Genomic DNA, 12667 nt, shown 5'->3' with positions numbered 1-12667 from the left:
CTTAGAAGTCCTTGCTGACAGACAGACAGACAGACAGACAGGCAGGGAAAGGTTCCATTACAGTGACGTCGTTTCTTTCCCTCCTCGTCCCTGAGGCTTTCACTGCTGACACTCTTTACACATTGCTGTGGCTTCTCCAGCTGGTGCTGGGGTGAATGGCAGCTGCCTTTCACCTAACTGATGCTGGAAGCCTGGGTGCCCCTAGGGAACACAACTGTCAGGCTTTCAGCGACATACTGCAGCACATCTATCAGAGGTGTAGCAACAGCACAGAGCTTCATGTTCAGCCTTCCCTCTGAGATCTGGGTCAGATGCTGAAGGTGAACTGTGGGTGACTACTGGGGGTCAGTGTACAGGGTCTGTGTGAAAGAGAAATGCATCCCTGCGCTGTGCTTAGCCCCATTTCCACCTTCCATTCCCTGATGCAGTAACTGCTAATTAGGTCTTTGATTGCCCCACTCTAATATTGTGCTTTAGGAGAGATTCGAGTCCATTCTGTAAGTGACAGTGAGGCAGATCTACTGTCAGCTATTTGCAGGGACGCTATGACACTCTGAGCAGCCTCCGTTCGAGCCAGGGGTCATGGCTTCAATACTTTTGATTCCTAGTATGGTTCCTCCAGAGGGTCCCTTTGGATTTAAGACCATGCTGGAGACTATTATCTGTTGCAAGCAGTACAGTCACCTGTGCTTTTAGCCACACAGGGCAGCCTTTTTTAATGAGCCCTCACTGGCAATGCAGGATACTGGATCCTTCATTCTTTGTCAGAATGGAGAAGCAAAATGTACATGTTTAAATAGCATGAATTGTTTCTCTTGTCCCCACACTCTCCATTGTTTTTTTAAGATGAATTATCATAGAATCATAGAATCATAGAATATCTCAACTTGGAAGGGACCCATAAGGATCATCAAGTCCAATTCCCTGCTCCTTGCAGGACTACCTAAAGCTAAACTATATGACTAAGAGCATTGTCCAGACATGCCTTGAACTCTGACAGCCTTGGTGCCGACAGCCTTGGTGCCGTGACCACTTCCCTGGGGAGCCTGTTCCAGTGACCGACCACCCTCTCAGTGAAGAACCTTTTTCTAATGTCCAATTGGAACTTCCCCTGACGCAGCTTAATTCCATTTCCTCGTGTCCTATCGCTGGTCACCAGAGAGGAGATCAGCAGCTCCCCCTCCTCTGCCCCCGTTGAGGAAGTTGTAGACCATGATGAGGTCACCCCTTAGTCTTCTCTTCTCCAAGCTGAACAAACCAAGTGATGTATCTCACTTGGAGTCCAGTAAACCAAAGGTGGCAGTTTCTAAAGGATGGAGCAGGCTGGGGTACAGGATATCTGGAATGTTGCAGCAAAACAGTGTTGGATAGATCAGATCGTAGGTTCTTTAGTCACTTTAAAAACATCATACTTGCAGCATGGATAAGTGAATCACACTGATCTCTTGCTTAGTGAAATTTACATTAGGGATGCTATAAGTTGCAATATGAGGGTGCCCTTTCAGATTCAGTCTTTATGAAGGTGCCGTCTCTGCAAATACAAATGCATATGAGTGAGAACTGAAGCATCAGATAATTTAGTCCACTTCTCGATTGCCAATGCAAGATTACGTGCAACAGTGCATGTTTTCTTTTAACAGTCTTAAATGATGAGGTATCTTCCACATTTAGATTCTGGCTGTTTTTCTAGTAATTCAATTCATGCGGTGAGGCATGGTTGCAATGCTTTCTGTCCTGTGACAGAATGCTTCTTACATCACCTAACATATATGGAATTCTTTTCAGGCTCTACCTCATTAAAAACTGATCTCCTTCCTCTCTAATGTGCAGGGGCAGATCTAGGCATATTTTCACTTTGAAAAGATTTCCTCTCCTTTTCATTAATGACAACTGTACAGCTCTCTTAAAGACTTTGGAGATTTCCCTCTACACTGCTGGATGTTTACTGTCTTGGTAATCTGTTTGTGGAAAGCCACATGCTTTTGTTCCCCCAGTAAAGCTCCTTTCAGCATAACCTATTTTCCCTAATGTGGCCTTCCCAGTAAATAGGAGAGAAGAGGGTGAGGGGTTCAATATATATATGGTAGATGCTAATGATGGGATGGTACTGCAAGGAAAATGCTTTCCTGGCTATGTCTGTTAGCTGCTGAGAATGTCTCACGTCAAAGGGCTGCAAGAGTGGAGCTCTATTCACGATGGTGCATATAGAGCACCTTCAGGGTGCTTACAGGTGTGCATCAGCTTACAGTTCTAAATATAAGAAGGCCAAACCAGCCCCTAAGCATTTTATCATCTAGCCTTGCTGAGCTTTAGGTGTAAAGGGGCAAAATATGTTACAAGCATGCAAATACTGGGCACAGTTATCATCACTCTAATGGGCTTCCATGCCTGAGGAGGGAGTAACTGGACCACAGAGTCTTACCTGAGGGCTGACTTACACAACTGGGATGCCCCAAGCTAATTCCTGTTTGAATAAGAGCACATACATAGAAACAAAGCAAACCTTGATTTAAAAGCAAACTTGATGATTACCAGTCTGTTACATGACTGGCCCACAGTAACTTTATTTTCTCTATCTTTAATCCACTGCTTTTCTCATCTTTCCCCATGAGGTGCAGTGTCCTCATGTCAGTGGCTTTCAACTTGTGATCCACAGATTTCTGGAAATTGGGGCACTGCTTCTATAGGGTCTGTGAAAGAAAAGCAATTTATACATACTGTGCTATAATCTACGTATGTGAAATTTCTAAAGAAGATAGCGTGTCTGCGTGCCCATTGGGGTGGGCAGGAAAGTAAGATGAAAGGTTTTTCTCATGGGAAGAAGCAGGGGATTTAAATCCTAAATTTGTGGCAGTTTTGTAATCTTTAGGTTCCTTTAGTTCTTCTCTGTTTCAAGAGAGGCATGCTGCCTGGTACTTTGTGGATTGATGGAACCTCTCAGGAGTGTCATGTACATGCAGAAAGAAAGGATGCACAGTACAAGGGGTGTTCGCATTAGATTGGAATATGTTCCCTGCTACTGAAATATACCGGACCTGGCCCAAATTCCTGCGTAAGGACATCTTGGACATGACATCCATGCACAGGAAAGATGCTGACATCAAAGGGTGAAAGTTACCTCCTTAACAAGAGCAGGAACAGATGCAAACATGTCCTGGATTTGGAGGTGAAAATTTTCTGATCCTGTGCAAATTACTGTAAATCAGTTACGTTTGATCTCTAATTCAGATCCTATTTAATCCCTTTGAAGGACTCTCCATTGTGTTTTCTTTCTTCTACCCTGTCTCTTGGTCGAAGTGCTACCATGGCCCATTCAGCCACCAAGTTAACCTTTGATCCCAGTTTTGCTCAGCACCTCTAAGCCCCTTTTCTTCAGACCCTGTGATTGCATCTGTTTGTGGCAGCTGTATTCTAGAAACAGCTTCTTTTGCTGTTTATGCATTCACTCCAGAATAAGTGACAACTAGGCACAATGGATGTAACAAAAGCTTAAATGCATCATTACCTGTAGCTAGATCTTCACTTTTCCTTGCAAGCCTCAGTAAACTCCACTTAGTTATCTCCATCACTGCAGAAGGAGGAAGACTTTTGTTGTTTTGCTTTCTATGAGTGCATCCTCACCAATGAAGGATGCTGACCACATAGACAACCTACCCATGTAGTGCAGGTTTATGGTTTTACTGTCATTGGTCCATGGCTTAGGCCTAGGAAAACCGAATTTTGGTAATGAGATTAGAGGCAGATTAAAGCATTTTTTTAAAATAGCAGACCTCTGGGTTCTTTGACAGATCTCCTTTTGGTTTTGTTTCCTTCCCAAAACATCTTGTGATTTTCTGCAGTCAAACAGAATAACATCAGGTATTATGACATGTATACAATGCGATGCACCTAACTGATTCTCCACATAAATACGTACTCACAATTTTGTAGGTTTATAAGTTTAGATACCTTAGCTGATGCTGGATATCCACAGATGCTGGATGCTGTGTATGTACAGAATGAAACTAAGGTATAGATATTCATTGGAAGCTAATTAAAAATATCCCTGATGGGATCAAGTTTGTCTTTCAATGATGCCTGACCACACTAGTTTATATTAACACACATTAGTTAAGCATATTAGCTGAGTTTAGATCAACAAATTGAAATGGAACCAGACAATAGCTGGTTTCTTTCTGGCTTGCACATAACTTCTTCTATATTTAGGTCCTACTCTGGACAAGCAGAGCTCAGTGCAGTAACATATTTCTTTTTGCTAGCTTTGCACTTCACCTGATGGATTCTGGAGGACAATTAGCTTCCCCTCTTTAACACATTTCAAGAATGGCCAAACTATGGCTTGCAAGATAAGTATTTCCTGACACCTGGTTAGTCCAGCATGCAGTCCATTTCTTGCAATCCTCTTCTGAAGGCCCTGAAGGCATGGTACAGAAAGCAGGTTATAGGCTTTGTGGGTTGTTCTCATGGTTAGTGCCACCAGGTAATCCCTGTAGTCCTCATTCCCAAAGATACATATAAGTGACATGATGCCATGTGATAGGACACATCAGGTGATGGAAATCCAGCTATTAATCACATAACAGGTATGCATCTGCTCTGGTGAGACCTCACCTGGAGTATTGTGTCCAGCTCTGGAGCCCTCAGCACAAGAAGGACATGGAGCTGTTGGAGCGGGTCCAGAGGAGGGCCACGAAAATGATCTGTGGGCTGGAGCACCTCTCCTATGAGGACAGGCTGAGAGAGTTGGGATTGTTCAGCCTGGAGAAGAGAAGGCTGCGGGGAAACCTTATAGCAGCCTTCCAGTACTTAAAGGGGGCCCATAGGAAAGATGGGGACAGACTTTTTAGCAAGGCCTGTTGTGACAGGACAAGGAGCAATGGTTTTAAACTAAGGGAGGGCAGATTTAGACTGGATTTAAGAAAGAAATTTTTTACAATGAGAGTGGTGAGGCACTGGAACAGGTTGCCCAGAGAGGTAGTGGAGGCCTCATCCCTGGAAACATTCAAGGTCAGGTTGGATGGGGCTCTGAGCAACCTGATCTAGTTAAAGATGTCCCTGCTCTTGCAGGGCATTGGACTAGATGACCTGTAAAGGTCCCTTCCAATCCAAAGAATTCTATGATTCTATGATCTGGGAACCTAACAGAAAGGCTCAAGCTGAAGAGAACAACCCAAAAATGTTCCCATAGGAGGCTCTAGGGACCACCTCAGCAGAAAGGTGGGGAGTCAGTGCTTTCCCAGGGCATAATGCACTCCAGCCGTACCTTGTGCCTTCTCCCGCACATTGTCCATGTCCTTGTGCCAGATTCTTCAAGTCAGCAGGATGGCCCAGGTGAGCAGTGCCATGGAAACTTCTCTGTGTCCTGGGTATTTCCAACTCTGCCACCCTTGCAGTCCTGGTATAGATGCCACAGTGAAACACAGCCTTTGTTTTTGTACATGGATCCCGCTGACTTTAAGCTATGCTGGTTCAGCACAGTTAGAAAGAAATCAGGAGTTAAAAGAAACTTTTCTGAGTAAAGGAAAAAAATAAATCCTCAAGAGATGAATCTGGGTTGAAGATTGAAATACGAATACAAAGAATGAAGAGGTAACATTGCAACCTGGTCATTTTGTTGAACATTAGTGCATTTTGACTTATGTGAGGATAGGGGAAAAAATAGTTAATTAAATGTTGTGGTCTAAAATAAGCAAGGGTGCACTCACCTAATCCTGGGCAGAAATGTAGTTTTTGTCACTGGCTTTTGAGCATACATATTTAAATTGGAAAACCCGAAGATTTTGGGTTCAGTTTTGCAGCATAGTTCAGTTGGATTATGAATCAGGAATTATGAAATCTGAAGTGGCAAATGGTTGTTGTTGATGCTTTTCTTTAAAGGCTTGACTGCTTCCCCTTTTGTCTAGTTTTCCTTCTGTGTGTATCCTGTGTGTCCCTACTTTATTTCCATGTCTCTCACCTGCACCTACATGCCTATTATTAACATGTACTGTTAATACTGTAGACAATTTTCAGAGGGGCAGCACAAAAACAAAAGCAGCTGCCTTTGGCTTCAACTGGATTTCAGCACCTCTGAAAATCAGGCACTAATGTTTCTCAGTTGGAAGAACAGATTCCCTTCTATAAAATAATGCTTTGCATTTACAATTTTAAGAACTTTCAGTCTATGCAGGTTTTAAAACACTGTGTACACACTACATTCGCACAGGAATCTGGCAGACATTTCTAGGGAGCATTAAGCAACAAGATCTTGTAGTGAACAGCAGAATTATTTTTTATTTAGAGATTACATAACTCTGACAAAATGGAAACCAGCCCCCGTGCTTCACTGTAGACCAGAACTTTCTCTTCCCAGATGGAGGATGACCTTTAATTGTGTCAGTTCCACCCCACATCCTCAGAAAACAAGGGCAGCTGCTTCACACATGAAGGGAAGCAGAGACTGAAGCAGCCTTGTTGATCAAGGATAGATCATGACTGAGGTAACCTTACAATAGCTACAAGAATTAGACCCCATCCATCAGTCAGGTCCGTGAGAGTCTCTCAGCAAAAATAATTGATCTTAAATGTCACAGATTGAATTAGCCCCTGCCTACCTCTGTCCCTTTAGCAGCCACTGTCGTAGCAATACTGACACATCCAGAAAAGCTGCCTGTCACGGTTAACCCATAGGGGATCAGGCAGGATTTGATGCTAGCAGTGCAAAGAGTGACACTGCACTGGAGCTTCTCACTTGGCAGCAGCCGTATGGGAGGATTGGGCAGACGGGGAGCTGATGGTGCCCTCGGAGCCAGTCTGCTGGAGGAGGAGTTGCCATGCAGACTTCATGTAACTAGGACTCATAGCAAAGACAGAGAAACTAGAAACACACCAACTATTCTGCCCCGAGTTAATTCATCAGTACTCCCATACATGCCTTATCAATAATTGTCCTAAAAACTCCAACACAACTTATGCTCCCCTATCTTTTGCTCCTTTTGTTCCAGCCACTCTCCTAAATGTTCAGGTTTTTGATTCTCTTTCCCTTTTCCTTTAATGTCTTCATGGTGCTGAGGGGGTGGGTAGGCAGGAGGTGCTGGGACCCCTTCTGTGGTGCAGCTGTGATTGTTTCCCGAGGATGTGCAAGAATTGGGAAAGATAGGGAGGCATGATTTTTTGCTGTACGCTGAAAGGCTTTCTCCATCAACCTGAAGAAGGACCTGAGAAGTGGTGAAAAGGTATAGAGTTGTCAGCCCCGGAACAAAAGCATTTGCACAGTTGGGAAGTAACTGGACAGTGTCTGCATCCTCTGATGAGCTGAGATAATTCTATTACCCACAACTTGCCGTAAATCAGGAAGTCCTCTGCTCTGAAATAGGCATTTGGTGTTTGCTCTGCTATTCCTTAAAGTTCAGGGCTCTTGATCAGAGAAATGGCTTCAGTGCAGTTGTTGGCATGGAGTCACAGCAGTAAAGACTTTATAATTTCTTTTGACAAAGTTGTCACTGAATGCAGTCACACGCTAAAATACAATTTTAAAATATGAATTCACTTTGACTATGTTTATGTTAACTTTCTGTGAACAGTCAAGCAATTTACTTTTATTGACAAGACAATCTGTAAAAAGTCAATGTCAAAGATACATATGTGTGCATTTAAGTAAACTAGTTTTAAGTTCTCATGCATAAGCATTCAGTTTTGAAGTGCTTACACATTCCCTCAGCCAAAGGAATGGAAACAATACAATGTGATTTATCTGACCAATCAAACCTAACCCAGACAGCTGCAGCGCAGGCTCTCCTGCTGGCTGATATTTCCATGCCGGCAGAAGAAGAGAGTAGATGCCTCAGATGATTGTATTTTTGTTGTGAGCTGGTCACTCGGCTCTTCTTGCTGATGACTCAGAAGCTAGAAAAAGCACAACCTGCCTAGAAGGGTCAGATGTGAAAAGTGTAGGAGCCCACTAAACCTGGTGCTCACTGAACAACTGCCTATCGGTGGTATTCACTACATTTGGACTTTCATTTCTGTATTTGAATATGTTGATAGGGAGTGGTTTGCATGCTGTGCTGGATATGAAATCTCACCCCCCCCAACTGATTAAAAAGGATTAAAAGAACTGTTGACAAGTTCCATGCAACAAGCAGCATATTAGGACAAAATGGTGAAAAATATGCTGACATTTGGTGTCACAGTGTTGTTCTTGTGTAACACGGGGGATACATGACATCATCAATGAAATAACAAACAGCTTCAAGCAATACCTGTGTAACACTTCTGTGTGAATATTCCTGTGAACAATTCAGAAATGAAATACAAAGGCCTCATTAAAAAGAAAAAAAACACCACAAAGAGCCAACATGTAGATTGCTCAAGGATATGCCAAAATGCCAGCAAAGCTGCTGCCAGACCTGAAGATGTCTAAATTACTTACAGTGCTATACCTTTGCCAGCAAAGCTCCTTGTGATCTTGAAGGTCTGCTGCTGAGCAGTTAAATCTTGACTGCATTAGGTAGCACAGCACGTAACCTGCAAGATCTCGAGAAGAAAACCAGCAGGGTGTGAGCGGGATTCCCCTGTGCACCCCTCAGGTTTCTGTGATACAACAGAAATACATGCCGGGATTCAGACAGGTTACACGAATGCTTGTCCCATCGCCTGCTCTGCTGGTGATCCCACCTGGCAGCATGGATTAGTTCATAGTTCCCTGTCCATGCTAGTTCTTGCCATCTCTCTTACTTGTCTTTCCTCCATCTTCATCCATTACAGGGAGTCTCTGCAAAGAACTTGGGAGAAAAGGTAATCTGAGATCCTCTGTATTTTCAAGGGGGGCGTTTTGACTGAGGTGTGGATCTGGAACAAAATGGCACTCAGAATACAATGGTACCCAAGTCATATACTTAATCAGCTCTGGTAGCATGGCCTGATTGCTGTCTAAAGTGTATTTGCAAACAAAGATCTCCCTTTAAAAAAAAAAAATATTTTGAAAATCGGAAAAAGTGGTTTTTTTTCCCTTCTTAAACCAGAAATCAAACCCAGATGGATTTACAAATCTGTGAATACCGTGATTTTCGGCTTGTCACTGAACCCCCCCCCCGCTTTCAGGCGAAACCCGAGTGCAGCCCGGCGTGCCCGTTGCGGGGAAGGGACCTTGTTCCGAGGCGGGTGGGGAAGCTCCCGGGGCTGCTCCCGCGGCCAGCCCGGCCGGGACCCCCCCGCGGGCCGGGTCCCTTTTGCCCCCACCGCCCCCTGGTGGCGGGAACCCGCCGGCCCGGCCCGGCCCGGCCTCGGCTGCCCCCCGGGGGCCCGGCGCTGGTAGCGGGCGGGTGGCTGGGTGCGCAAGGGAAGCTTCTCGTGGCCCCTGCGAGGGCCGCAGCGGCGGACATCTGCTGCACACGTTGTATTTATTTATTGTTTGGAATGGCTGTGTGAGTGGCGCGGTAGATCTCACACGTTTTCTCAGTCTGTACCCCAAGCAGGTAGGATTGACAGCTAGAGAAAAACATATATTCTGAGTGCTAAATAGGTTATCCACCATCCGTAAGAAAGAAAAGCAGTGAGCTTTACAGCCATGCCTCCCAGTCATGCCCTTCTTTTTGACTTTGCCACTGGCAAGGCTGAGTGCCTGACCCCTGCTAACATGCGGTGCCTTTAATAAGGAGAGGGAGGGAAGTAATTTTATACTCAGCGTGTGAGTGATTCATGTTCTCAAAGGGGATAAAAATGTTATTAGAAAATTCTCCTGCCAAATGTGTGGCAAATGAAACCAATTTATTAATGCTGTGAAGCCAATGTGTGAAATGGGGATAAAAGGTGAGGTGCGGTCTCACCCCCATGCTTACTGTGACAGAATGTGCTGCAAGACAAAGGGCTCTTGTACTCAGAAAGGGGATGCTGCTGTTGTGACCACAAGCACTAGCAGCAAACAAACAAAACGTTTTCTTCAGCTCGGATGCACTTCAGAGTGTTGGGGTGAGAGATGCCAAGTCTGAAAGAGCAGACCTTGATCATGAGCCATCGAACTGCTGCTTGAAACCTGTAAAACATTGTCAGGACACCTTTGAAAAGGCTTTTTATTCTTTCTGTAGTTCAAGGCTTCCTCTTCATTTAGGGTTATTATTTATTTTATTATGTGTGAAGCAGTCTCAGTGTGCTCTGTGTTGAACAAGACACAGAACAAAACCAGTCCCAGGCCCCAGAATACTCCCGATTTGAAACAAAGTCCACACAAGTAAGGCATGGTTTTGGAGCCAAGCAAGAGGCCCAGGTATGGCCCATGCATTTATACTAATGTATTTTACATGAGATAATGGTGAAGGTGACCATATGTTCATGAAGTACCTATAAAGCAGGTGCTGTACTATTGACAAAAGCAAGGTGAAAGAAGTTTATATTGAAATGACTTCTGAAAGATCAAGAATCCTCTGCCTGGTGCCCTTAAACTGAAGAAGTCTGTGACTCTTCCTGCATCCCCCTAATTTTTGCTCTCTCTGCCAACACCATGTTTGATGCAACTGAACAAGACTGAAACAGCATGGATGGAGTTATAAGCAAGATGAGCAAGTCTCAGCTCTACATCTTTTTACCTCATATGCAAATAGCATCATCTCCCTGTTTTCAGCACCTGGAAAACATCAGCATCCGGACAAAGAACAGCCAGCCAGAGCCTGTCAGGACAGAGGAAATCTGCGGGGGAATTTCTGCCTTGAAAAACTCATCTTCTCCAGAACAGAATGTACTCCTTCATCTAATGGTATCGAACTTCAAATTATCATGTAAGTCGGTATTCTCAGTTCTTCTGGATTCCTTTCTCTTCCTGAATAGCCCCCAAAACATAGATACTAATAACTCAATTTCTTCGCTGTGGGTACCTAGAAATCTGGGCCTTGTTCAATCAGATTTTGATTTCGCTGTGGCAATCATCATCTCCAAGGTGGTTTGTTGCATTATTTTATACTCAAAAACAAGGCTGAGGATTGTTCCGATCAATTTCTGGAGAACTATAACCCAGCCATTAGCTCACTTAGCCCATCCAAGCCCAATCTTTCTGCTCACCTTTCATTCAAGAAAGCACTTACCATATTATCCCCAGACTCTGGTAGTAGGGTAGAAGAGGTGATGTGAAGTCAAACTTTGAATGAAGAAGTGAAATGTATTCAGAATGTTCCTGAGCAAGAAGAATTGTGAAAACTGTCTATTGTTCTTTCAGGCTAAAGAGGAATGCTCAGGAATTTGATGAAAGAGTATAAGGAATAAAATTTAGCTACTATAGTCGAGCACGCACCCAGTATGAGTGGCTGCGTATCTTTTTTCATTTACTTCATGGACTTGACTTCTAAATAAAGTTGTGCAGATTTAACTATTCTCAAAACTATGAGGGTTTCTTTTGTTGTTGGATTTTTTTGTTTTTCAGTCTAGCTTCTATTAATGACTCTTGTACTGGTAAATTTATTCAGATATGGGATTTCTTCAAGCTTCCCTCAGCTCCCATTGTACCACTTTTCTGCCTGGCATTGAACCAGCAAACTCATTGCACAAGATCTTAACATTATTTGTATTTTGTCTACAGCAGGGGTAGATTAATTAGTTTCTGACATAATATTAATATATTATTAGCGTAAGTCACAGAGCACAGTAGCTCAGCCAGAGCTGAGTGATCCCGAATCCGAATTAACTGTTGGAGTTAGTATAAAGTACCCACAGTCATCTGTCAGACGAGCGTCTCCATCTAGCTCTGTTTGTGGCTGGAGTCGAAGGGTGAAGTTTGCAGAATGTTTGCCCTGTCCCTGTACTCCATATCGTCAGATTACAGCATTCAGCTTTCTTGCCATTATACACAAGTCGTTGGAAGAGTGAGGTAACTGCAGCTGTCAGGACATAGTATTCTGAAGTAGAATCCAAAGTCTCTAACACATAAAAACCCATAAATAAATAAAACTTACCATTGATTGGCAGAAAAAAAGATTCAAACTCTAACTCCATATATGCCTCAGAGTTCCTAGCTTCATGGGAGGATCCTGTGTCATACTCCTAATCCAAGCTCCACAGTGTTTTTACCTTCACAAGCTGGTCATTGTTATTGCAAGTTCCTGGTTCCTGTGTCTCTTAACTTTGTGGTTGAGCTTCTACACACTCTACATTTTAAGAACAGCTTTGAGAATCAAAGCTTTTGTCCACCCTCTTTATGGAAGTGACCTCAGAAATACCTGGCTGTGGGCTCACTCCGTTGTTACAGCCAAGGAAAAATCTTAGGTGCTTATTGCACTTTGAAATACATTCAAGTATACACTTGCCTGGAGTATGGATGTACTTAGTATTTTCTGTCTGATTAGTTCTTTCCACGTATTCTTTGGTTCCTTCAACAACATCAAGAACCCAGTACCGTCAATCCATGGACTTTCCTAGAAGGGCCTTCCTTCAGAGCAGGTGGAATCTGTGGAGAACCTAGGCAAAGGATACCTGTGCCTAGATTAAGGCAAGATGGACACCTGGAACTGCATCTCAGAAGCCCTGAGATGAATAGGCTGTTCAAACCATTCTCCAACAACCTGTTAATCATATTCCCACCAATTTTTTTTTCTTCTGTCTCATTAACATGAAACTACCACTACAATCCACTCAGCCATCAAGATAGCCAGGAAATTGTCCCTGTTGGTAGAGGAAGAGAAGTCTTCTTCATAGGGTGCCTGGA

This window comes from Mycteria americana, chromosome 1, assembly GCF_035582795.1.
Source record: "Mycteria americana isolate JAX WOST 10 ecotype Jacksonville Zoo and Gardens chromosome 1, USCA_MyAme_1.0, whole genome shotgun sequence".
NCBI lineage: Eukaryota > Metazoa > Chordata > Aves > Ciconiiformes > Ciconiidae > Mycteria > Mycteria americana.
Note: the sequence above shows the minus strand (reverse complement) of the source record.